The sequence below is a fragment of the Perissodus microlepis genome, chromosome 7, assembly GCF_051167445.1.
Source record: "Perissodus microlepis isolate ML-2025 ecotype Zambia chromosome 7, ASM5116744v1, whole genome shotgun sequence".
In the NCBI taxonomy this organism is placed as follows: Eukaryota; Metazoa; Chordata; class Actinopteri; order Cichliformes; family Cichlidae; genus Perissodus; species Perissodus microlepis.
This window is the reverse complement of record NC_140467.1, coordinates 49,130,627-49,158,536: the sequence shown is the minus strand read 5'-3', so window position 1 is coordinate 49,158,536 and position 27,910 is coordinate 49,130,627.

Below are 27,910 nucleotides of genomic sequence, written 5' to 3'. Positions count from 1 at the left end.
TCTGTGAAATAACGTTTTATGAAACAAGAAACACTGAAAAAATTCAGCAGCTTAGTGAAAATATTAAAAGGATTGTTCTTAAATACAGCCTGTCACAGCACTCTGTTCGCTTGAATTGAGTTGAAACAGGGTGATGAAATGAGTAGAAGTCAAATAGTGTCTGAAGGTGGTTGGATGGACATCCAGCAGCTTGATGAGGTTTGAATTAAGGCCGATCACACCTCATCAAGTGCACTTCACACACAAACTGCCTGTAGTGTCACCTCTGGCACTCTTTCTCCTCTCCTGCACACACATACAATATTTGTCTAACCTGTCACTGGCATCCTCTTTATTTCTGTCCCTACTTGCTGCAGTGGTCCATGTAATGACACTTTTTTTTCCAGGAAACCTGTGTGCTTTGACTTTAGTTCTTTCCTTATGGCTCGGTCACGCTAGATTGAAATAAAAGGACAACCTTCTTGTGACTAGAAAAAGTGGTTTAACTGTATTTTTTCACATTCAGTTGCAAATAGTCATGAGCTGGTTGCCAGGAGGCTGAGTGTGTACCTTGATCTCTAAGCTGCCATTTTCAATTCCATACTGATTACAAAGGCCACCTTGTGAGAGGGATCCTGTGTCCAAACAATAGTAGTCCAACTTGGACTGACTGTCACGTGCAGATTGGCCAAGATTCACAAATAAAAACCATCTAATTTCTAAAGATAGAAATGTTACAGTCAGTCACTCTGCATCATCTATGACGTGTCTCTTTGCATTAGAGGATTTCACTCATCTGGTAGCTATCTGACTGTATTCTAGTTATATTCCAATATAACACCAAAATTCTCAAGTGTACATGTCATTTTGTAGTAAAATTGCCATCCTGGGAACACGAATCTCTGGATCTTGACTTTCATTGTCAGCACACATGGTCGGTATTGACCATTAAAACACATTTTAAGAAAATTTTAAGAGACCATATAGAGTAATATATCATATGAAACGCATGTAGAACATTCTTTTGTTTTTTCAATATGATGCCCTACGACATCACACTATGCCATAAAGATCACACGCTGCATGAATATATCTTAAAATCTTACATTTTTACAGCTCACAGAAGCCAGATTTTAGCCAGTTCTGCCTCAACCATATTGGTAAAGATGATAAAATACACAATTTTTTTACATGTCATGCTTGCAACAAAATTATGAACATGTAATGGTTCAAGGTCATAGGTCATCGGCATCGTATAAATTAGGAAAAGGGTTTAGTTTCCACTGGATCATCTTTAAATTTTAAAGCAATGCATTGGTCATTGGGCGACATAAGCATTTATTTTATTACAACATAAATACATATTATGTTGTATTTTCAATACAACATAATATGACTTCACAATGACAAAAAACATGAATCTACTGCACTAGATTTCAATCTTACCAATGCTGACATCAACATAAAACATTAAAGTTTTAGTACAGCCCTTGCCCTTCGGTGGGAGTTGTGCGCCCTGAGTGCTCTTGTTTTGGTTATGCTGTTGTCTCCAATCACTGTTTTCTCTATTGTGACTGTAGCAATAACTGAATATGTTCGGTTTTCTTCCTTTAGAAAGAAAACCACATCACTATCAGATGACAGACTTTGGATCCTCAAAAAAAGGTTTTATTATGTTTCAGGCTTTTAATTATTCTGATAAATACTGATCAACAGAACATCATTGAAATGGGTGCACGCAAGAGCTACTTTAATCATCGCTCATACAAACAAAAACATAAAAAGTCCATTAAGGAGGTTTTCAGCACAATAAAGAATAAGCCATCTGTGCAATACCTATTTTGGAAAAAAAAAAAAACATAATCTCACCTGATGACACAATTTAATGTTATGAACAGTTGTGCTTACTTGTTAAGAGCTATCAATCCAGTGAATTAGTAACAATGAAACGTTATATGTACAATTCCTCTCACTTTTTCACTCCCTCAACACAACTTATTTAATCCTTTCTCTCCTTTTGACTAGATGAAACGCTTTCACTTATGACAGCATATCCTTCAACCATGAATCTAATATCTTTGTGTGTCTCCACAATGAACAGTTTTGTTCCATTCACTACAATTTACCAATTTACCACCACTGGCCTTGTTTGAGCAGTTTTACAACTCAAAAGAATTTTCAAATAAAACTGCCTTCCTCCCACAGATGAACAGTTGAATTCATGAGTTTTAAAAACGCACCCTAGCTCATATAAGTGCACTCAAAATATTGTAACATTGCAGCCTTTCTTGGTAAGGCCAGTAGCAATGTGGCTGCTGTTAGCAAACTTTAGAGAGATGTGGACAAACTGACAATAATGAGCATGTTTGCTGATCTCCACAGAAAAATGCCTTTAAAATAACTAACAGCTGACAGTTATACCTTGCAATAGCAGTGGGTGCTTTTCAACAAATCATATATGGTCTCACTTTAAATGGAGAACAGGAAAACTATTCACTTTATGTCCATCTCTGCAGACAGTGGGAATAAAAAACTCTCTTCTGACAGGAAGAAACCTCTGGCAGAACCAGGCTCGGGCATGGGCTGATGATCAGTCGCAATTTCATATTCAAACATAATACTAAGATCAATACTTCATGGTAATAGGTCTGTTAAATGTCCGATGTGAGGGCAGCATCCTAGGCAGAGAAGCCCAAACCTGACTCTTCCCGGTCACCTTCTCCAGCTTGTCCGGGGGAACACCAAAGCACCCAGGCCAGCTGAGAGATATAATCTCTCCAGTGTGTCCTGGGTCTGCCCCGGGACCTCCCCCCAGTTGGACATTCCTGGAACACCTCACCCAGGAGACACCCAGGAGGCATCTTTGCAGGATGCCCAAACCACCTCAGCTGGCTCCTTTTGATCTGGAGGAGTAGCAGCTCTACTCTGAGCCCCTCCCGATGGCTGAACTCCTCACACGATCTCTAAGGGAGGACAGCCACCCTCACCCTCAAAACTCATTTCCATCTCTTGTATCCGATTAAATATTATGCTTAAAATGGTTCCTTGTGCCGCACCATTCTTGTGGGAGGACGTGATTATAAAGAGGGCATTGGTAATGAGAGCATTTTAGAAGGCAAGAGCAGTACTCACTCTTTTCTCATAACCTTGTTTACTTGCTTGATTTATCTGTCTCTTTTTGCACTGAAAACTTTCTGGGTCCTACTGCTTTTAGTGTGAATCATCAATAAATTCCTCATAACCCTCTAGTAGAAGCTCTGACCTTAGGCCCCTAGTTAGTTTATTTTACAAATCTCAAAGAAACAACAAAGAATTCAGTGGAGTAGCAGAGTGCATCTTTTTGCCTATCAAAGTGCTCAAACCAGTTAGCAGTATGTACTTACATACTGTACTACATACACACATAGACACACACACACACACACACACACACACACACACACACACACACACACACACACACACACACACAGACCTACACACACACCAGTATCTAAAACATTTGCAAAATTGCTAAAAATGCTTCAAAGGCAAATCAGCAATTTATTTAGAAAGATTACTGCTTTCCACAGTAGATGAAATGATCATCATTCTGACCTCTGCGCTGTATCCAAACATATTTGCCTTTCCTCCGACCGTATATAAATTGTTTTATTTTTGGTCATTCTCAGAGTCAGCCGTGATCCTCTTATATAAAGCTGGTTTCTGTTATTTTGTTACTTCCTGTTATTCTGGGGGAACTTATGTCATGTTTGACTTATCCTGCTAAAAAGATTAAGGCACTGGTGTCGCAACGACTTTTAGACTTAGGAGATACCTTACTTAAAAGGACACTTTTAAACATATGGAAAACTGTATATAAGTGTTTGGTTTTTTTCTCAAATCTGGTTGGAAGTGCTGCTTACTGGCTGCAATTTTGTTGTCTTTAATTTTTGATACTACTTTGACTCCAGCTATATGTACTGTAACTGTTACAATTATCCAACAACTGAATCATAGAAGCACTCCTATTCTTTAGCGCCACTGCCTATTTTCTCTTCACATTTCAGGTGGTCTGCAAAGATTATTCCACTGTAATGCCTCGGGGCTCTGAAAACAGCAAAGCACCTCTGTGCTACTTAGAAATCAGCTATGAAATCACAGAGCTCACATGCACATGGTCAGCAAGGGACCTATAAGATGTTGTACATACTTGTTGTTTGTTTAAACAAAAAGTATGTACAATTTTGATACTGTATTGATTTCAGAACCTCAGAAGAAATGGGGTTTGTGGGCTTGTGAACTAGATTCTTAAGGTCTTTGTATTGTGAAGTGGTACTGAAGTAGTGGAAAGAAATCACTGAACGCTCAGTACTGCAATGGCATTTATGTAACATCACATTTCTAATACAATAGGGTAATACTAAATTAATGAATATTATTATGCTCCTTTTTATTGTCCTCCGTAGTATTAACTACTATTATAGACACCCTCACCACTAAAACGTACTTGAGGAATGCTAGTTAGCTAACAGATGCAAATACTGTATTTTGTATATACTAAACAGGTACTAAACAGCTGCCTTTGTGACAGTGAAACAACAGTTGTCATCTTTTTCTGGGTAAGACATGCACACATACCCAATTACTTGTTTAACATTGGAATTTGAACCTTGCAGAACAGATGTGTGGTACTAGAGAGGAGAGTGTTTGTGTCAGCTATGGGATGGCGGTCCAGAATAAATATATTGCAGTAGCTAATGGTTAGATTACCCTGACATTTTGAAAAAATAATCATAATATAAACCAAGAATTTAGATTTTTTTATGATGCATGTCCGAAAACTGTTTCATTTTCATCATTTCAACTTCTATATCTGAATCATTACATATCACCAAAAATGAAACATAACAGCCACAGACATTTGAAAGTTGTTTTCTGATCATAAGACAAAAATAAATGCCCTAACACGGTAATTTTGCTCTGTGAAAAAGACATCAAGCATGTTTTCTGTGGCTGTATCAAAGTGCATTAGTCTTAAAAAAAATGTACTTTGTTTTTGTGTATTTTTTTCAGGCAGTCTGGTTGAAAATGGGTTGCTTAAATGCACATTGGATTATTACGCAGGGTGAATGGCAGCCACCCCAACACATCTGTCAGACCAGGAGGCTATTAACGAGGAGAGAACCACACTTTTACCCAGAATATATTAGTATGCCATGTGGGAACACTGTCAGCCTTCGTTCTTAAACATTCACCACCACTGTCCGTTGAAAAATGTATTTATGTTTCCATGACAGCAAAGATATAGCTGTCTTACATACATCAGTCCTTTCTTCTCAGCAGATGCTAATATGGCCTCACAGATGAACTAGTTACAATTAACATGATAAACTCTAGTTTTCTCTTCTCATGCATTACTTCCTCAGATACTCATTGTTAGATGTGCAAATTTGGGTTTCCAATGAAATCAGTTCCTTTGATTGGAAAAACGTTAAATTGCTGATAGTCATTTTTCCAGACCATTAAATACCCTATTGTTTTCTGGGGGGCATCTCCAGCGAAAAATAATGTCAACAGCCATAAATAATCATTCAAATATACAAACTAACATACCTTTTTCATGTGTATGTTCCAGCAAAGATACTCTTTAGCTTGCACCACATTGTTAGTTGTCTTCTCATAGATTATTGGTGCCATAGTTGCTGAGTTGCATCTCTTTTGTTTTGCATGCTAATTAGTGTGAGCAAGTCCCTGTCCACATCTGGTGTCACTGCTTGTTCCACATCTTGCACAGTCTTATTTTCCAATCACACAGCAGACAGTATCACTGCATCTACTTCAAAAGTCGACTGTTTTCAGTGCAGCTCTGAAACTATGTTTTCTGTGTTACAAAAGGGGTTCAGTTCCTACACTGACGTGGTGTCATGTCTGCTCTAGAATATGTAATGTCTGCGATAAGAGTTGGAAATGTAAAAAAAAAGAAAAAAATTACATCTTAAAAACCAACCTGTTCTCTGGAAAACAGTGTCAGAATTAATGGAAGATGGCAACAGATTTTTAAGTGCATTCAGAATTATTTAGTGCTTTTCTATTCTAGTCGCTAACCACTTAAAACACTAATCCATATTTAACCTTATCCTTGTGCTTTGCTCTATACATTTTATCTACCTCATATTCATGGTCCATTTAAAATCTCTAATTCACCTCCCACATTTTTTTTTAATTAAGGGAGAATTTTGATTTTAAGGATTTTAAGCGAGTCTATATTTGTTCTTTACCTAACACTATTGCAATTCTAACTAAAAGAATAGAGCTAAAACACCAAAAGAACAGGGTACAAATAACTAAAGTCCTCTCTCCTGATGTGTTAACAATGTGCTATCAATATTGTTTCTATTAATTCAATCAGCCTGATTATTATTTTTATCAATTCACCTTCCTGGCTTCCTGGCTGAGTTTATTTACTATATTTTGTAACTGTCCAGTCATGGGGACCACACAAATCACATTCTTATCACAAACAAACATATTTCCATAGTCCTCCCTTTTTGATTTTTTGTTATAGAGCTACACTAATGACATACTGTTCTCTGCTTGTTGCTGGATATATCTTGAGCTATAAAGATTATCAGACTAATCACATGCTTCAGTACATGCTGCCTCTTTATATTTTACTTTCATTTTATTTTTATGAGTTAAGTGTGTTCCACTCTGGTTTTGTACATGAATAACAAAGGGAATAGAATAATAAAGCTGCTGTGTAGAGCTGTAAGTGTTTAGGTATGGGTGAAGGCCTCAGAGTCATGGTCTCAGACGGTGACAAACAGGTAAGTAGGTGCAGTGAAATGACATGAATTGTGAAAATGATGACTATGACAAAAGCTTAGAGATTGACTGTCAGGTTTTCAGACAGGTGCAGGTTTGGATATGTGAAAGCAAATGAACAAAACAGCCACGAACATGAACATGTCCATAACAAGTCCAAAAGTACAAAGACAACATGGCACACTCGATCAACGAGCAGGGAGCAGGTGGAAACAGCTGGTTAGTAATGATTACTGAGGGATCTATTAGGGAGGCAGGAAACACACCATGCTGCTGAAATGAGTAATGAAAACTAGCAGTGCAGGAGCACTGAGGCGCACTGCAAAGCTCTAGGACTGAAGGTGAGGTGAGCAGGAGACCTCGAGCAGGCAGCCTAGGGACTGGAGAGCAGCAGAGCAGGAGACTTTGTGCCTCAGGCAGAAGTAGTCTAAAGGGCAACCAGGAGATCTCAGCTGCTTCAGAAGATTTTTCAGGAGGACCATACCAAAGGATGACCAGGAGATCGATACTGTGATATAATGAACTTTCTATCCAATAAACATACATTATTATTATTACTATCTATTCTTTATAATATTTCTTTCATGCAGAAATGTAAATGTTACTGACAAAGGATGTTTCTCTTCTCCATGAGACTAGAAATATAATCCACACATGATTTCTATAGAAAATACCCTAACCTTTCTGGCAAGCTAATTAATACTATATTGTTACCATAAATTGTCAGATATTATCTACTACAATAAACGCAGAGGAAGATGATCAAGAGTCTATGTGATGAAGAACTCACAGGCAGATGTCACAAGGATAAATTGCTGCAAGGGAATGAGCCAGGCTGCTGAGACTCTGAACAGTCACTAGAATTGATGTAGTGACACAGTATTATTTTTAAAAAATCCATCCTATGTAGGTTCAGACAAAGCCCAGGGTCACTGCTTTCACTCTTAACTACACTCTAAACCCCACAATGCTGTTTAAAGAATTTAAAGTCTTTGCTGAAGAATGAAATTCTCTCTGTTTTTGTGGATTCATAAATGCTATCTATCTATCTATGAAAGCGACCGTGACTGTTGCTTAAAGTCACCTCATGCTTTCCATCTCACAGGGATAGGGAAAAGAAAGTCTTTCTCCCAAAGACGATAGGGGACGCAGTCTATAACTGCAATTACTGGACCAAGGAGAGCATATTTTCCATCTCGATGCTGAAAGAACACTTCTAGAAGCAACATTTCAGGATTATAGACACATTATGGGCTCAGACTCTCTGCAGGCTAAAACCTTTTTCAAATTCATACACATGGCAAACCAACCAAAGGTAGATGGAGCCATATGAGCGTAACTGATGTGAGCACAAACAGCTATAAGGGGCACACTCTAGCATAGAACCAAATTCCCTTTTTGTCACTATTATCCTACAGGAAAAACAATATTGCAGGCAAAAAAAAAAGTAAGTCCTGACACACCTGAGTTGTTTTTAGTAAGGAATGAAGTAGTTTGAAATGCTAACCCTCAAAAGGAGCATTCTCTGGCTTAGGGCTCTTCATTGCATGTGTATACTATAGGAGTCTGGGCTCAGATGTGCATAAGGCGGGAAAAAAAACATGAGACTGAGAACACAGAGTAAATATAAACAGCAGCTATCGGTACAGTGGGGACAGAAGCAAATACATTTTAGTGGCGGCACCTTCATACATTTATTTTCAAAATTTCGACTGCTTCTTTTATAGTCAGGTTTCTCACTGAGCGCCTTGCCGTACACTTACAAAAAACATGAAGATAACAGAAAAAACAGACAACTCAAAGAGATCTGCAGACTGCTGGGCATTGCTTCAGCTGAGAAGACAATATATTCACCTTTTTGTATGCCTGCCTGGCTGAAGGTTTATTCTCAGTATAGAGTTAACAGTACTGTCAATTGTTAGCTCTTTAAATTAATGGAAGATTTTACTATGAACATCAAATGTTACACTATCACGTAAATACAATAATGGCAATCAGAATGATCTGAAGCAGCAGACTCTATGTGTATCTTGTGCAAATTGATTTGGTGGTTAAAAGTGCCTACTGATTACACTGTAAGGCCTCATGTGATTGATTATACCAAATCTCACAGTACACAATAACCTTAAAGCTCCTTGTACTTGAGTCAATTAAGGTCCACATGCAGAGACAGTGTAGTTATAAAGTGTCAGCCATATGTAAGAGGGCAAATGTCTCCCACCTGCTAAGCTGCAACAAGCTTGTAATATAATTTCTACCATGATGAAAAGTCCCACAGCAGTGACAACACCAGTAGGGAACAATTAGCTACACTGTTGTGGTATCTATCCCAAACAGAAACTACTGGGCTGCTTATTGTGCTCAAACAGGATGCTGAAGTATTATCGAGTGCTAATCAAGTGCAAATCTTTCAGGAGTTGGGGGTGAGACTGCCCTTCACAGTGACTAACTGAGCTGTGAAGGCTGACTACGTAAACAGCCCTTGGACTCACTGTCTGTATTTTTTCTGAACCAGCTCTTCATCTGCACATTTGTAAGACATGACTTCATCAGACCCAACCTGCTGCTTACTTCATCAACTAGTTAGTATCAGTATAATGTGTAATAGTGTAGTAATGTTAATGGTGTCTTATTTTTATTCTGCTTTTGCTTTATAATGAAATATAAATATTTCAGGACTGAAGTGAAGTGTTTATTGGAGTTAACACACAAATCCAAATTTAAAATGCAGGATAACAAATCAAAAGGACCTCACATTGGGAAGTTAAGGTCAGGATAAGAATGCGATACATGAAAGGACACCATCCTGCAAAATAGGCAGCATTTGAAGATAACAACAGAACATTTTTCTTTTAAGGAGCAATCAAATATTTTGGCAACAAAAGGTGGCTTGCTGTTCATCAAAATTTGCTAAGATATAAGAGACTGATGATGATTCTTTTTGTTCCAGCAGTCAAATCCAATAAATGTGGATATTCTATTCACCTAACAGATGATTTCAGCGTACCAAATGTTGCCAATTCCTGTAATTAGACTCTCTAGTCTAGACCTTGTGTTGAAGAAATTTATTATTTTCTTAACAATCAAAAGCACAGACCTAGTGCAGAGTGACACAGTCTTGAAAAGAAAGGTTGAGCAAGGTTGAGGCAGACTTCTGAGAAAACTGTTATTCTTTGAAAAGTTTCCATGCTCCAATTTACAAGTACGAATATGTAGCTGCAAAACACTAACATACAAGGGCAGTTCTGATCTGCAGAATTATTTTTCATTTGTGGCTATGTAGTTTCAAGGTGGGGTTGGTATTAGATCAGGCGTCTGCAGTGGTGATGAGCAGGTTGACAGATGAGGTCAGGGAGGAATCTCCATGGACTGTAATGTTTGCAGATGACATTATGATCTTTAGTGAGAATTCGGAGCAGGCGGACGAGATCCTGTAGAGGTGTAGGTACACTCTGGAAAGAAGAGGAATAAAAGTAAGTAGAAACACGACAGAATATATGTGTAAATGAGAGGGAGACAGGTGTAACAGTGAAGCTGCAAGGAGCAGAGATAGTGCGGATGGATGAGCTTAAATTCCTGGGGTCTGCCATCCAAAGCAACACAGAGTGCACAAGAGAGGAGAAGATGAGAGCAAAGGGAGAGTGAAGTGGGTGGAGACAAGTGCCAGGGGTTATTTGTGACCAAAGGACAGCAGCAAGAGAGAAAGCGAAGGTTTACAAGTTGGCAGGGAGACCGGCTACAATGTGTGGTTTGGACACTGTGGCTTTGACTTTTCTGGTGCACTGGAGAAATGTATGTGTTCAAATGCAAATGTAATGCAAATAAACAAAACTGATCACCTGATACAGTTGTATGACCTTGTTGCACAGGTAGAACCAGGTGAAAAAGTAAAAGTAAAAATGGCATCACTAAAAAGCAACTGTTTAAAATGAGCAATATATGATAGTCATGGGCCAGTGATACTCAATATTGTTTGCGGTCAGTTGCTGAAGACCTAGAATAAACAAACTGCTGGCTTTGTGTAGGGTTTTTTGAGCTGGGAGAGGATGGATCAACAGGAGGAAAGGTGAGGACAAGAACAAAGCCATTAAATATTCATTGTTCTTCCTATACTTCCACAGAGCTGCATTTATAAATACACCAGGTTGCCACTGACACTCTAAAAAGATTTGTTAATTTTCTTGCCAAGAGAGAATAATAATGAATGAAATAAAGAAGATCGTAAAAGAGAGAGAGAGATGGAAACCAGGAAAAGGAAAGGAAGGGCAAAACTTGTCAATAAGCAATTAATTCTATTTGTCAGCTTCAGGTTTGTTGAATGCAAAATGAATCACAGCTGCAGCGCCTCGATCAAGTTTCTGACAGATAACCTCTGAAATTATCTCTTTGTTACTCTTGTCAAAGTTTAGATGTTGTTCTTTTTGTCAAAGCCTTGTAAAATAATGACCAGGCGATAAAGAATTCAGCCAAGTAATTTATAACAAAAGATCAAAATTGCATTTCTTTTAATCTCTGATACAATGTAAAAGCTATAGATTGAAATAAATTGCAATAAGGAGGATTCAATTTAAATAGGGCACAGACAACTGCAGGGTCCTGCCATGGTAGCCTTGCTCTTTCTTTTTCTTTTTGGCAACTAATTTCAAGTAAGTAGAAAACAAACTTTAGCTACTAAAAATTCCAACAGCACTTCATCGCAATTGTAGAATGAATGTTATTTAATGCTTTCACACTTTTTAATGCTTCTTTGGAGTTTATTTCCACCCAGTAAAGTTCAGGCATGCCTAATAGAGGTTACATTTCAGTCTGCCAGCTATATACACGAAATCCAGAACATGTTTATAGTGAGCTGCATTTAAATTGTGATTATATGAGTTAACTTTAGCATTTAAATCAGATTGTCTTTACTCTGAAAAGCTGGCCTTACTTGCCCTCCTGTGACAATAACTTTTTAATTTCTTTCTTTCTTTTCTTTTTTTTGCTTCAACTGACACGACAGCACAATAAGTTTATCATTTACTTCTTAATGTTTGTGTAAAGTGAATACAACAATAACGGGTGCCGGCTTACCTCAAGCTTATTTTACACTTGTAGTTTAAAAGGGAAGTTATGCATATAGTAATAAATAGAGGCAAGACTCTGTAAAGTAAATTGAATAAAAGTTTATTTTAGTTAATATCAGTTCTTGGTATGAAATAATGAATAACGTGTCAGTCAAAGCACAGAAATTCTTCCCTAGCAGTGCTTGAAATAGTAACTTGTCAGACTTCTGCTGCTACTTGAGGAGAATCGAATTTTGTTTGTGCTTAAAGTATTGGAAAACCAAATTTGACTGACCTTATATTTTCTGTTGCATGTAATGTCCATCAAAACTTTCCAGAGTTGGTCTCTGTGCACTGTCAAATTCACAGAGAATGTATTATGTGAATTATATTATCTGATTCCAACTTAAATACTGACTTTAGTTTGGTCCCGTGTAGCAATTTGCTTCATTTTCAATAGTGCAAACGACAAAATGCTAAACATCGCAGTACCTGTTTTTGTGTGTGTGAGTGTGTGTGTGTGTCTCCGTGCGGTGGGGTGGGTGGGTGTACCTAGTGTAGCTATCTGCACCAAGAAACAAGGTGTCACATCTGATCAGGAAGCATATCACTCATGTTTCCCAGATTTAATTAGTAAAGCATGGGCAAAGCTGCCCTTGGGAAGCCAGTTTTCCTTTTTCTTAATTGGTGCATTAATTAGATCAGAAAAGCACATTGTGTTTGCCCACTTCAAAGCTGACACTGTTGAAGCATCTTGTGATTGTAGGTATGTCTCTGCATATAAATATGAAGACGAAGACTGAGAAAAATGATATCTTCAAGGGGGTTGAGAGGACGGCGATGCCGAGGTCTGATCCACATGTTCCCAACCAGCTACAGGTGACTCGCTCAAATTATGCGTGAGCCACTCTGAGCCCATTTCCTTGTATCTGTTCTGTACTTTAGTAAGCCATTACAAAGGCAAACCAACCGTATTTTATCATTCTATTCCATTTGAGCTGTTCGGCATTCGCAGATCAACACGTTTGCCATATCTAATCATGCTCCAAAAGCTCAAACAGAATACTGAAAAGGGGATTATGGTCCGTGAACCCACAGAGATAACAGTTCGTTCTTACTTGGAGCCAGATGATAAAAAAAAGAGAAAAAACCCCACAAAAGCGCCAGGTAAAACCAGCTGGTTGCACACCCACTATTATGCTGCAGAGTGACAACAAAAATGACTATTTACGTTTTAACAAGTGAGTTTAATTTCCCATGTAAAAACTCCAGCGCAGGGTCTTGCTATGAAAAGAGGTTTTGTGATTCAGCCAGAGTGCCTTCTCTAGTGATGTATAATAACGCTATAATAGCCTGCATGCATCAAAACAAACGACTGGCCCTCATTTTTCTTATTAGAAATTGTAACTTCACCGGCTGCTCAGTCCTAACACAGACTGGCTATATATAGTGTGCTTTTTTCAGGTGATATGAAAGCACAAGTGGATTTTCATAATGTAATCATGTTTGTTATCTCTTCTGCCTACTTGACTTTATTGCAATGCCTCTTTCCTTTGTCTTCACTTCCCCCGTATTAAATATGGGGAAAATGGAAGCTTAAGATATGCCTCGGTGCTCTCACAGCCTTATCACTCATCCTAGAGCAAATTAAGCTCATTATAATCCATTAGTGTGTGTTTTAGGGTTCCCTGTAGGCACAAGGAAAGCATCTCTCATCTCAAACCTCTGTGAGAGGCTGGTAGCCCTCAGAAATTTTAGAAAGGCTGATATTTTCTGAAATTGCTGCTGAAGCTATAGGAGCAGCATGTGCTACATTGCAAAAAGCATCAACTACTGAAAAGCTTGTCCAAAAGGATGATGAGAGTTACAAGCATGGGGTTTAGTGTATTGTATGTAAATGGTTTCTGGGGTTTAGGAAGTGGTAACTTTACAATTTTGCACCCACATAGTTCTTCTGTGGACATACACACATAAGAAAGTTGCCTCTCTGATGTGTTGCGAACTGACATGTAAAACACGAGCTTTTAGCTGTCCTTCACACATACCCTTATAATTGACTCAATTAGCAATCCACACTGTCCCAATTCTCAAACTCAGGGACTTGTGGGAAATATGTTCAAGTTATTCCATCTAAACCTTCGCCCGCCTACAAAGGCAGACTCCTTTAAAACTGCCAAGAAATTAGTCCCAGTGCTGCGATCAAGCTACAGCTCAGCTGGAGAGAATAAGTGTAGATCCAACAGTCTTGTCATGTTCTATCTTATACTCCTCTACCCTCTTCTTCTCACACTTCTCTCACTCATTTTAAAGTGCGCCGTGCCTTTAGCTGTCTAATGCAATGCCTCATTATCAAGTGCACCCCCTCTCTATTGCTACTGTCAATGTATTCATCTCACAGCAGGCTCTATCCTCCTGTTATCAGGGAGGAACATATTTTTATATGTTCATATGGCTCAAACCCTGTTTTCCAGTTAAACTATGGTGCACACATTACTAAGATATCAGTGCAAATGGACAGAATACAGATACATAATCATTTGAAATAAAAAAATAAACATTTCAGAATCTTCAATTATGGGACGCATTTTTAAAAAAAGGTATGTACAACATTAGAGACTAAATTAATTGTGCACCATACCTCAGCTAAGCTATTTTAAGCACACGGGCATATGTAACTGTAAAACACAGCTCATGGTGAAAATATTCATGGACTAATAAGGGCACTGTTTCAGCACCATGGATAGAGACACAAAGAGGAAACACAGGCAAAGATAACAGAATTAAGTAAACAGTTGCCTGATTACTGTATTGTAGTGTACACCGTCTTTCTGATTTCCTTTATTCTCTCTTTGATGCACTTTGTGCACGTTATAATCACTCCTTGTTGCTCACTATCAGACTTTCTCCTTTGCTCCCATAGGACATGAGTCATGATTTGTACGGCCACTAGAAGTCTGAACGCCGCTTGAATATGTACAAGTGCTATTTTGGGATTTTTGCTAAAAAGGTCACATTTTCCAGAAGGATTAGTCTTGTTTGTTTAAACATGACATATTGTGCACTTTTCCATACATTTAATTTTATCCTGGGGATCAACCGGCATATCTTTAAATGATAATAGGCCATTTTACTTACAGTCTCCTCAAGGCATTCCTCCCTACGAGTCCACTCTGTTTTTGAATGGCCAGCTTCTGGAAGCAAAAGAAAAGGCAGACAGCTTTATAGCTTTATTGAGGATTTTATTTTTTTCATTTTTTACTCAAAATGTCAACACTCTAAATACATTCATACGAATTCCCCAAACTTGTTTACCAGCGCTGTCAGGACTTACTGTGGCACACAAGTTGTTTGTTCACAGCTCTGTTATAGAGGCAAGCGGCAAGCACGACCAACTTCTTTAACTTGTGAACAAGCTGTTGATACAGTGACTAAGTGAGTCCATTAGTTTAGTAATCTCTTTCTTCAGGATGTTCTGGGAAGTGGATTAAAATGCTACTGTGACTTGTGAACATATATATTTTTTTAAAGTTACAAAAAATTACCTGTCAGATCAGTTGTTGGTATTTATATACAGGAAATTAGCTTTAATTGGGCCACAGACTTTCTGCCATGCTACAAAGAAATTAATTCAGTTTATTTTGGTTAAGTTTATATTACATTAACAATAACAGCATCATAGAAATGAGACAGAAATAAGGTAGCACACTGCTTACAAGAGAGTTTTAAAATCCAATTTAAAAACTAACAGCACTAGTCAAACTCATAGGATGTGATACCATCAGAGAACCACAGTCCTAGCATCAAGATGTTAAGATTAAAACTGATTTAGTTCATAAATGAATACAATTATAGGCCCTTTAGACCCTTCATGTAACTAACCACCAAATTCGCTACCAAAAACAATTAGCATGTGTTTGTGTTCTTTCTTTTGCATAGAGAACCAATTGCTGTATGTCTCTGCAGCTCTTTTCTGCAGAGAAGATAACTGTTATTAAATTGGAAGTACAGTATTCATCCAGAGCTATGTTTGTACACAGTGTCTACAAACATACAGTGACTCATAATTTAATTTGCCTAAAACCTTACTAAATGCACGCACATGCACACACATGCACAGACACACACACACACACACAAGACAATAGGGCATTTAGATGATTTGGTTGCCTCACCAATCAGATTTATCATGCATTTGCTTGAAATACATTTAAGACAATGGTAGCAGAAAATGATTAAAACATATTTGCTTCCTTCATCTCTTAATGGATTGCATAATAAGCCTTCTTTTAACATCGCTCCTTTCCAAAAAAAAAATCAATAGTCATTTCATGATTCATGTCTGGTCATATCAAAGCAAGCCAGCGTGTCTTCCATGGCTGGCTTTGTAGCAATGCTCCTGAATGAGAAAATGCTTAAATCAAAGCTTATAAACATGCATCAACACATTGCTCCTTATCTTTCAACAGGGAATAGCTTAAGCCTCAGATGAAACATTGCCCATGTGCACAGGGATCTGGGAGCAGCATGATGTAAGCGCACAGTCACAGTCCTTTACAACTTTATGTCACTCATCTTGGTTTTTATAGTTGAATTATATAGTTTAAAGAACTTGGTTTATTTTCTATTCAGCGGTCTCAGTAACACGCCATGGGCAATGTTTTCAAAAAGTAATAAACTCTCTTATCATACTCATGTACCAGCTTGTGCATCACTCACATTTAGTTTCTACAAACAGCCTGTTTACTGACCTGGTTTAACTTCAGTAATATTCTCATTAGGTTGTGCTTGTTTCATAGGGTCACAATGCAACATATTACTGTGTCTCAAGTGGGATATTTAGGTTAACACGCTTTCATAGTGCTTGAATTTCAACAGATTTCAACAAATCAAACACAAATTTGTTGAAATTGTTTTGAGATTTGCAGCACTTGTGTGTGATTTTCAGGCTCCTTTGCTGTATTTGCTCGTTGAACCTCGCATTACAGATCATTCTAAACTATTTTACATTGAAGATGACATCTTACAACACATTAATGCCAGAATATGGTACAGCAGACATAATATGGCTAACAAATGGCTGCTAAAAACTAGAGATGGACCGATCCGATATTACGTATCGGTATCGGTCCGATACTGATCCAAATTACTGGATCGGATATCGTAAAATGTAATCCGATCCATTAAATATCAAAAAAGCACCTCACAAAACTTGCTACACGGCGTAACTCGGCTCATAACCGTAGCACGTTGCAGCAGTATGCTCACATGATAGAGCGGCTGTGTGTATTTGTAGCCTTGCTAGCAATCCAGCATTTCATCTCCGAGGAAGTTTTCCCAGAGAGAAGTAAAGCAAGTGTGTAAGTTCATCTCTGAATGTTTGTAAAGCATTCCCACGTTAAGCTTAACAACCGATATATGGAGCGACTGCCTCTCTCTCTCTCTCTCCTGCTGCTGCTACTTCAATCCTGAAACTGCTTAATGATCAGCTGATCGGCTTTTCTGTCGTGAGTCCGTCTCTCTTCTTTGTTTTTGGCCCACTTCTCACCAGAAAGAGGAAACCAGCGGCTGAACAACAGCAGCACGTTTAAGCTTGATAAGCTGTTGTTAGAATTTATTTAAGATTACTTTCTACACCAGGATCCTTTTCTACGTAGCTGACGGCTGGTAACTGTGCAGGGGCGGATCTAGCAAAGTTTAGCCAGGGGGACCGATAGGGCATGAACAGGGAAAAGGGGGCACAAAGACATACTTTTCTTTCTTATTCTCATTTAAAATGTCTAGCTTTTAATAAATAATTATCTGACTCTTACACCCAAAGTTTTAATCTGATGTAAAATATATAGAAGTCCATTACTGTATATAGTAACTGTTAAGTCTAATATACCCTAGTAAGCTATAGTACTTTTTCCTTTGGGAAAGTACCATCTGTGAATTCTGCAATTCTGTTGAAGAAAGATGTTGAATCTATTTAATTATTCTTGAAAAATAATTTATTTCTGTGCATTTTTCCCCCTGCATCAAATTAAATTTGATTACATCGATTAAGCATCATGAGGTGGAGGGTGGGGGGTGGTTCCCTATTTTTTTATTTTGCTGGGAGCTTGCAACCCTATTAGTTAGGTTGCTTAATATTTCTGCTAAGTACTCTTTAAAATACCAGAATAGGGAGGATGGAGTAGGTTTAAGTTTATTAGATTGATCAGTATTGCTGAACTATGAAATATTTTGGGCGCAGTGTATTTTTTACATACAGGTATAACAGAATAGCTTTAGTGTTGTTATTTATTTAAACTTGAGTATAAACTTATACAAAATGCAGCAAGATATTAAAAAACGTTTTATTGATTAAAAAACACACTATATCGGATTCATATCGGTATCGGCAGATATCCAAATTTATGATATCGGTATCGGTATCAGACATAAAAAAGTGGTATCGTGCCATCTCTACTAAAAACCTGCCAGTGCAAGCTGGGATGGTGTCTTTACCATCACCATCTGCACTTGCAATGCATTCCTTAGAAGTGTTGGGGTCCGTATTAAAATGAAAGTAATGTCTAAGATATTAGTCATTATTTCTTTTGACCTGTAGAAGGTAATTTGCTACACACCTTCTTACATTACTTTTGCATTGCCAGGATGCATTGTCACATAATGGATGACACATTAATTACAACACAAGCCTGAACTGTTGGTCACTGCTTTTGTTGAAAGCCAATTTTTGACTGTTTGGCTGGGATAGGCTAAGCTTTAACATTATTCTGGGTCTGCGGTTATTTGTTCATTGCTTTGTGTTTTCCTTCTGTTTTAGCATTTACTTCCAAAGACAACAGATAGGTTTTCCTGCCCCAGAGGAAGTTTACACTGAGCCACAACCTTCTTTTTATAAAACCTAAACTAATGTCCATATTTAAGATCACATTAAACTTTTTCAGTGATTCGGAGAGAAAATATTCATATCCAGTCTGATTTGATTACCGTTGCTCTACTGTCACAATGAAAAATGAAGGTACCAAAGAACCTCCCACCTTTAAAAATGCTGATTTACATGTTGAAGAAAGAAAAGAAAAAGTCAACCGAAATTAGGTACATCACTGATTGATTCACATGATGTTCAAATTATTCTCATGGATTCTCATTTAACTCAGCACTGATTTTATAATATTCCATCAGTTTTTAGAGCATATGAGCCGCATCTCTATGGTAAAAATCAATGCAATAAAATGCATCAGAACATCTCTAGCTCTGATTTTAACCCTCTGGGAACCCGTTTCCATATCATTTGTTATTCTTTTGCCTGACAAACCATGTTCTACGCTATGCTATGTGAGAGACAGTCCATACTGTGGGCTGCTAGTACTGTTCTTAACAATGTTGCATATGAATTACATAATAATCTGTCATAAAGATGGGCAGTGTGGAAAGTTTTCCATCATTGTTAAAATTCCATTAGTGACAAACTATTCTGTTAACGGGAGCCATGGTCCATATTGCTGATCCTCAAATGCTATAGACCAATACTTTTCTCATCATCGTACACAAATAGAAGTCAGCAGCTTTGTTCATCCTGCAGATAATCGAAGAACTCGTGTGAAACGAGTTGCAGTCTGTTACACATAATGCATTACTTTGGAATATGTAACACATCCATTGTTTATACTAGCTTGAAGTAAAATAGGTATTAGTAAATCCACTCTGGATTATGTGAAAAGATGACCCTTTTTTCAAAACTTGCAAACGTATTGTTTTCCTTCTATAAATAATATTTTTTTAATATTACAAATGTATTTACAGTGACACACTGGAGATGACACTGCTATTTTTCATAGAATGCAGAATAATTGGAGCTTAACCTCATTATCCTCCCTGTAATTTCTGCCCCTGGCCAAGGTATCAGCCATGGAGGGTGAAAAGTGTGCACAATCCACACTCAGTGATCCAATGGCAACCACTACTAGCTAGGGCAAAATTTGTATTCGAGTGATTAAGGAAAGTTAAAAGTGGTTGCAAAGAGGTATATGATGCTGTACCAAAATCTCTTGCAACTGATTTGGTCGCTTGTAGATTGGCACCCTCTTGTCTGTAGGCAGGTAAGTAGGTCTTTGTTGATCCCAGGGATATTGTTGTATTACAGCAGCAAGATAAAGAATAAAAAATGGTACAGTCTACAATAAACAATAAATAAAAAGTTTTATGTATGAGTAAATTTACAAAGTAAACTCTATGAAATGTAACTCCTAAGTAAATAAAACCTTGGGAAACTTTTAAATGAGAGTCACCTATAAAGTAAAAGTCATGCCCTTTGAAATGTGTTGGCTAGTTTGTTTTTACAGACAACTCAACTTTATGTATAAGACAGACTGCCCAAGTTATCCCTTTAAATATAAATATTTCCAGTGAGAGCAGTGAGACGATGATTTTTCTTCCTTTTATGAATAATATGGAGATATCACTCTGAGGGCTTTTCAGAAAGTTGTCAGCTTTGTCGTCAGGGAATCAAAACAGCAGATCTTAGTTATTGTATACTGTAGTTCAAAGCTGTCGGCAGGTGCTCTGATTTCCATCACTTGACTGTTGTGACATCTTGTTTTCTTTCCATCGGGCTATTACATTTTTCTTTTCTGTTCTTCCATCAGTGGTAGTAAAGGTCTTGCTAAATAACAGGTATGAACGACGTTTCATGAGGAAAAAAACAATGGGGGAAGTTGACTGCAGGTTTTTAATGAGGTTCCATTAGCAAAATAATTGCATCAGGAATGCTCGTAATGAACTCTAATTACTTGTGGTCTAAATGAGAAAATCAGTGGTGGGTAAGGGAGAGTTCAGGCATGCTGCAGGTGAGGCTCCTTGGGGAAATTTGCATGACAAATGACTCAAGTGTCACGTTCACTTATCCATGTTCAGGAAAATGCATAACCAGCCATGTACCATTGTTTTATGCTTTTTATTCCTTTTCTTGTGTGTGTTTATATCCACAGTGTTTTCTGCCCCCCCCCCTTTTTTTTTTTTTTTTGTTAAACGGCATGTGTTTGTCAAAGTAATTTATGCAATTTTTCAGTTTGCAGTACACACACACACACACACACACACACATATATATATATAAATATATACACATTTTTTTTCATTTGTCCGTCAGATAAATGCCCTGCAGTATTCCCAGTCTGACCAGCTTCTTCCACCTCCTCAGGCTCTGTGTCTTTGTGTACTTTTAGTCTTGTTATGCTGTCAGAACTGGAGATTAGTCATTCAATCAGGCTGAAGAGCAGTATTTTTGCAGATAAGGCCCATGCTGAAGGAGCTCCTTCTCCACACTGCTCCATATGTCGCTTGAGATTGTCTCCCTGCTTATCGACGCAGGACATTTGCATCTTTCCCGCTCTTTCTTTCCCTTTCTCTCCGTCTCTTTGCACTCCTAAACTTGCCTTATCTCGTAGTTCTTCCCTGAACTATCTGAATTACATTGTTAGTTTCTTCCCCTCTCCGACTGCTTCTCATTCTGCTCCCATCCAGCTATCTTCAACAAATGCCCCGTCAAATTCTGCTTTTATCAAGCATTAGGGGGTTGGAGATTTGACTGAATATTCTCTTTGTTTATAGCCAATACAGTCAATTCTATCTGTTTTCTATTCAGACACTGAAAAGACAAGAGTGAAATTGTTGAGCCTGCAGCCATGCTGGCAGTGACTGCTCAGCATGGCTGAGTTATGCTTGAGAAATAGAATGACAGATTTAAGTGACGGAAAATAAAACAGAAAATCAGAGGAAATTAGAAAGGAAGTTAAATCCCGGAAAACGTCTTTTTACTCGTCCTCTTCCTTATGAAATGTTTTCATATATAGAACGCACAGACATGTCCTTGCATCTGTGTATCTGGGCACAGTCTGTTTTCAAACAAATTAGCTAACATGACAGATAAAGTTCATGAGCCAACATCTGCGATACTGTTAGCATCAAACAGCAGTGAATGAGGCTGAGCTTTCAAGCAATGCTCAAGATTGGGGTTTTTTTTATAAGAAATGTCTTTTTCTACACGTGCCATGCCATATTTTACCAGCACAAGTAAAGAAACTAATTTATTTTGTTTGCTAATAAAAACATAATTGATAGATGCATTGAAAGGAACATAAATTAGAAGGTTTTACTGGCGTTCATAAATTGCAGCAGATGTGCTTCTCTCATCCCACACCAAATGAAACCATCTTGCAAATTAAAGTCAATGGAAGCCACTGCCAACACACTACACATATTTAATACTCGATATCAGCAACAAGTAAGGCACAGGCACAATAAGATAAAGTTGATTTTTTTGTATTTTTTAATTTTGTATTTTAAATAAATGCAGCAACAACAACAGTGAAGAAACCTAGAAAACTCTAATATAATATAATAAACCAACAAATATTTTTTTACAGGTAACGATTAATTTACCAATATTGATGTTTTTATAATTTTCTATTATATATAATCACATTTCCAAAAAACACAATCTTTTGCCCCCTGCTTTCAGTCCACGGTTGGTTTCTTCCATTTCCTGCCTGTCTGGTATCAAAGGTCCTGTCACTCAACTAAACATTTCTTTGGAGCTCAAGGGAAACACTAAAGGTAAATTTTATTAGCAAATTAAAAAAACTATAAGAAAAAACTGCTTACTAAATGTTTGTATCTGTCTTAAATAAGGGTAATATCCAAGCAAGCTTAGACTAAATCAAGACTTCTTCTCATACAATAGATTCCTCGGAGGCTTACCTTTTACTGTTTGGCTGTTTCTCTTTTTCCTTGTACACTGTGCAGCATAAAATAAGATATGCTGCACAGAAAAAAAAAGCCCAAACAGGGCAATTTGTCAGAGTTAGATACATACAAGAGAGAGGCACAGAGAGTACAACCCAAACAGCCCCTTGAATGGACCTAACTACTGTATGTAATTAGTAATAACAACATGTGATTTTTGTTTATTATACTGCATCTCAAAATGACTCCTTATTATAGATATTTGTAGAGGTATGCATGTAAAGACCTGCTGACACGTGTGTTTAAATGCAGGCGGTCTTTGTTTCTTTCTTTGCGTCTCTTGTCGCCTGCTTCTTTCCATCACACTTGCTTCTTCTTTCTCTCTTCAGTTTCCTGTGTTCCTTTGTTTACTTCCCTTGCCCTTACTCCAAAACCCTTTTCCGTTTTCCTTCTAAGTCCCAATCCTTCTAATCTTTATTTTTCTCTCATCCACAGCCTGTGCTGCCAGTTCACAGAACACAAAGACACTAGTATGCCCAAAGAAAACACAAGTAGCCTAAAGACTCTAAATCTCCAGTGTATACCGTATGTGAAATGTTTCCATGTTCTCCATCGCTTGAAAACACAAGCAAGAAATGTAAACAAAGTAACCTGTTTTGTGTGTGTGTGTGTGTGTGTGTGGGGGGGGGGGGTTATGACACTTTTAACCTAAATTCTCTAGGGTAGGTTAAAAGGCTAATCATTCTAGTGTTAATGACACTATATAGATTATTTGGCTGTTTTTGTTAAGTATGCAAATAAGCTTGGAATATTTGAAGGGCTGGAAGACAAAGTGTCATAAAACATGCTGAGTACAGATGAGGTCCTTTAATTCCTGACAAAAAGCTCTAATACAAACTAAGTCAAAGGGATTAAACTAAAATCTCAATGCCTGAGGAACAAGGAAGAAGCATAAGATGGAGCATAACACATCACACAAAGACAAGGAGGAAGAGGGGATTACCTCAGCAGGATTACTGCACTAATAAGGGGATGAAAAAAAAAAAGGAAAGGAATAAGACACAGGTGAAGGTAATCAAGACCATGAGAGGAAGCCGAAACTAGAGATGGACCGATCTGATATTACGTATCGCTCCGATACTGATGTAAATTACTGGATCGGATATCGGAGAAAAATAAAAAAATGTAATTCGATCCATTAAATATCAAAAAAGCACCTCACAAAACTTGCGACACAGCGTAACTTGGCTCATAACCGTAGCACGTCGGAGCAGTGTGCTCACGTGATAGAGCGGCTGTGTGTATTTGTAGCCTCGCTACCAAACCGGCATTTCATCTCCGAGGAAGTGATCCCAGAGAGAAGTAAAGCAAGTGTGTAAGTTCATCTCTGAATGTTTGTAAAGCATTCCCCATGTTAAGCTTAACAACCAATATATGGAGCAAGTGCCTCTTCTTGCTGCTACTTCAATCGTGAAACTGATTAATGATCAGCTGATCGGCTTTTCTGTCGCGAGTCCGTCTCTCTTGCTTGTGTATGGGAATTTCTTTTATTTATGTATTAATCACATTATTTTATTGTATGATGCCACTGGATTTTAACATGTCTCACACTCATACAGTAAGACAAATGGTGGGGGTCTAGTAAGGAAGTTGGGGAAAGCAGACAACTCCGCAGGAAGAAAGCAACTTCCAGTCACCTTTCTCACTCACTATGTGTTAATAGACCTCTCTGCATTGAATCATATCTGTTATTAACCTCTGTCTCTCTTCCACAGCATGTCTTTTATCCTGTCTTCCTTCTCTCACCCCAACCGGTCGCAGCAGATGGCCGCCGCTCCCTGAGCCTGGTTCTGCTGGAGGTTTCTTCCTGTTAAAAGGGAGTTTTTCCTTCCCACTGTCACCAAAGTGCTTGCTCATAGGGGGTCATATGATTGTTGGGTTTTTCTCTGTATCTATGAAGCGCCTTGAGGTGACTTTTGTTGTGATTTGGCACTATATAAATAAAATTGAATTGAATTGAAGAGTCTTTTGTCTCTTTGAGGACTCTGGGAGGTAGCAAGGGAGTGTGAACCTTAAGGTGTGAAACAGCTGTGTACTACCTTTTGTTCCTGAAGAAGGTATTTAACTGAGAGCCATGTTAGACTCAGGGAGACTCTGCTGACCGTCTGCCCCGCGGTCATGCAGGCTCTCCACAAGCTTGGTTGTCTGTTCTTTGTGTGTTTTGATTATAGAATGTCAGCTACCGCTCACCGCTCGTCTGCAGGCTTTATTTAATGGAAAACTTCCACAACACTTGTTTATTGCCCACTTCGCGCCAGAAAGAGGAAACCAGCAGCTGAACAACAGCAGCACGTTTAAGCTTGATAAGCTGTTGTTAGAATTTATTTAATATTACTTTCTACACCAGGATCCTTTTCTACGTAGCTGACGGCTGGTAACTGTGCAGGGGCGGATCTAGCAAAGTTTAGCCAGGGGGGCCGATATCGCATGAACAAGGAAAAGGGGGCACAAAGACATACTTTTCTTTCTTAGTCTCATTTAAAATATCTAGCTTTTAATAAATAATTATCTGAATCTTACACCCAAAGTTTTAATCTTATGTAAAATATATAGAAGTCCATTACTGTATATAGTAACTGTTAAGTCGAATATACCCTAGTAAGCTATACTACTTTTTCCTTTGGGAAGATACCATCTGTGCAGTCTGCAATTCTGTTGAAGAAAGATGTTGAATCTATTTAATTATTCTTGAAAAGTAATTTATTTCTTTGCATTTTTTTTCACACTGCATCAAATTAAAGTTGATTACGTCGATTAAGCATCATGAGGTGGAGGATGGTTCCCTATTTTTTTATTTTGCTGGGAGTTTGCAACCCTATTAGTTAGGTTGCTTAATATTTCTGCTAAGTACTCTTTAAAATACCAGAATAGGAAGGATGGAGTAGGTTTAAGTTTATTAGATTGATCAGTGTTGCTGAACTATGAAATATTTTGGGTGCAGTGTATTTTTTACATACAGGTATAACAGAATAGCTTTAGTGTTGTTGTTTATTTAAACCTGAGTATGAACTTATAAAAAATGCAGCAATATATTAAAAAAAACAGTTTTATTGATTAAAAACACACTATATCGGATTCATATCGGTATCGGCAGATATCCAAATTTATGATATCGGTATCGGACATAAAAAAGTGGTATCGTGCCATCTCTAGTACATATACACTAAGTTTATTGTGTCTTTAAGTAATAAGAAAACTCCAGACGATTCCATTCTGAGCTTAAGAAGCTTCTGATAGGTTAGAAGAGTCCATTTGAGTGAATTGGTGGCACACCTCTGGATGCATATAAGGCACCCCCAAAACACAGAGCCTGTTTCTTTGACATGGGAAAATCAAGAGATATCAACCAAAACACCAGGAAAAGAACTGTGGACCTCCATAAGTGTGGCTCAATTTTGAATACAATTTGGGTCTAAGAAATACAGACAATTTCTCTCTTTACTCCTAAATTTAACAAATATGTTTCTTTATATTTATCAATCTTAAAAAAATAAACATTTAGTCTGATTTGACGTTACAGTTAAAAAAGTGTTTGTGTTTTTATCTGTATGTAAATATCTGGTTTCAACTGTATATTTGATGATGTTGGTGTTTGGCTTGATTGTCTGCACAAAGATGAGTGAGAGAGGAACAGAGAGGGAGATGGAGAATGAGGACATAACAGAGATGGAACGAGAGCAGGTGAGACAAACATGTTAGTCAAATATTTGTTTGCCAAAACTCATCAGAACATGTATTTTGTACCTAGTGTATCTTTTTAGGTCTGTTATTGTTCAAATTCTATATTTCTTAAGTTATGCAGGCTTGTTTGCACAACAAGACTACATAGTTATATAAACTTTTCTGAATCTGAATAGTGTACTTTGGTAGAATTAAAAAACAAGTGGAGTGCAGGTCTATGATGATTTTCAGTGTTTTGATTCTGGTTCTGTCTTGGTTAAGTCCTCAGTAGTCCTGATTTTGAACTGTTGTAGTCCTGTTTTAATTCCGGATCAGTTCTGGGTCTGGTTGAATTGGGGTTTAGTCCCTGTGTCTTGATACCACCCTGATTTTGTTCTGCCTTGCTGCTTAATTAAACAACTAGTTTAAGGTGTCCTGCATATGTGATGTTATGAAGTCATTCGTTTTTGAACAAAACCCAAAAGAAATCCTAATAAATATTTCCGTCATTTCTAAAAACTTTCCATTTTGGTAAAGCATATAGTTAGGGCTGGACCAGGTGACCCTGAATCCTCCCTTAGTTATGTTGCAATAGACGTAGGCTGCCGGGGATTCCTATTATGCATTGAGTTTTTCCTTTGCAGTCACCTTTCTCACTCACTATGTGTTAATAGACCTCTCTGCACTGAATTACACCTGTTATTATTAATCTCTGTCTCTCTTCCACAGCATGTCTTTATCCTGTCTTCCTTCTCTCCCCAACTGGGATGGCCCCGCCCCTCCCTGAGCCTGGTTCTGCCGGAGGTTTCTTCCTGTTAAAAAGGAGTTTTTCCTTCCCACTGTCGCCAAAGTGCTTGCTCATAGGGGGTCATGTGATTGTTGGGTTTTTCTCTGTATCTATTATTGTACGATCTACTGTACAATATAAAGTGCCTTGAGGCGACTGTTGTTGTGATTTGGCGCTATATAAATAAAACTGAATTGATATTGAATTGAAAATGCAGAATCTATTGTCAACATATTTGCTGTCAATTAAAAACACTAATATAAAGTTGATGCGACAGCTTGCAATACATCAGTTTCCAGTCAACCTCAACTTCAAAACCACTGACATGACACCAGTAGTAAAATATAATATTTAACAATCTGATGTTCTGCTGGGATAATGAAAAGCATGAAAATGTTACTATAACATGTACAGTACTGTGCCAAAGTCTTGAGCCATTAATAGCAACCTTGGAAATAGGCTTAGTTTATCAAAAGATGTGAAAACATGAATGGAAATAGAGCATACAGTCTGTATAAGTTTTGAGCTTGAGTGTCAATATTTGCTATGACAACCTTAATTCTTCTGAATTCAGTCTGAACTCTCTTAGGCAGGTCTTTGGAAATAGATCTCCAGGCTTCTTGAAGGACATTCCAAAGTTCTTTGTATGCCTTTTGTTCAGCTCTCTAATGGTCAGTGTTAACATTTCTCTGATCTGATAAACTAAAAAAAACAAAGCAAATCTTTGGCAGCAAAATCAAGAGTGTTGGACAGTGCTGCACCTCTCATGTACACAGTGTTGCAGATCAGTGCAACCATCCTTTGTCAATGGAACTCCCTACCAGAATAATGTGTCCTGCTA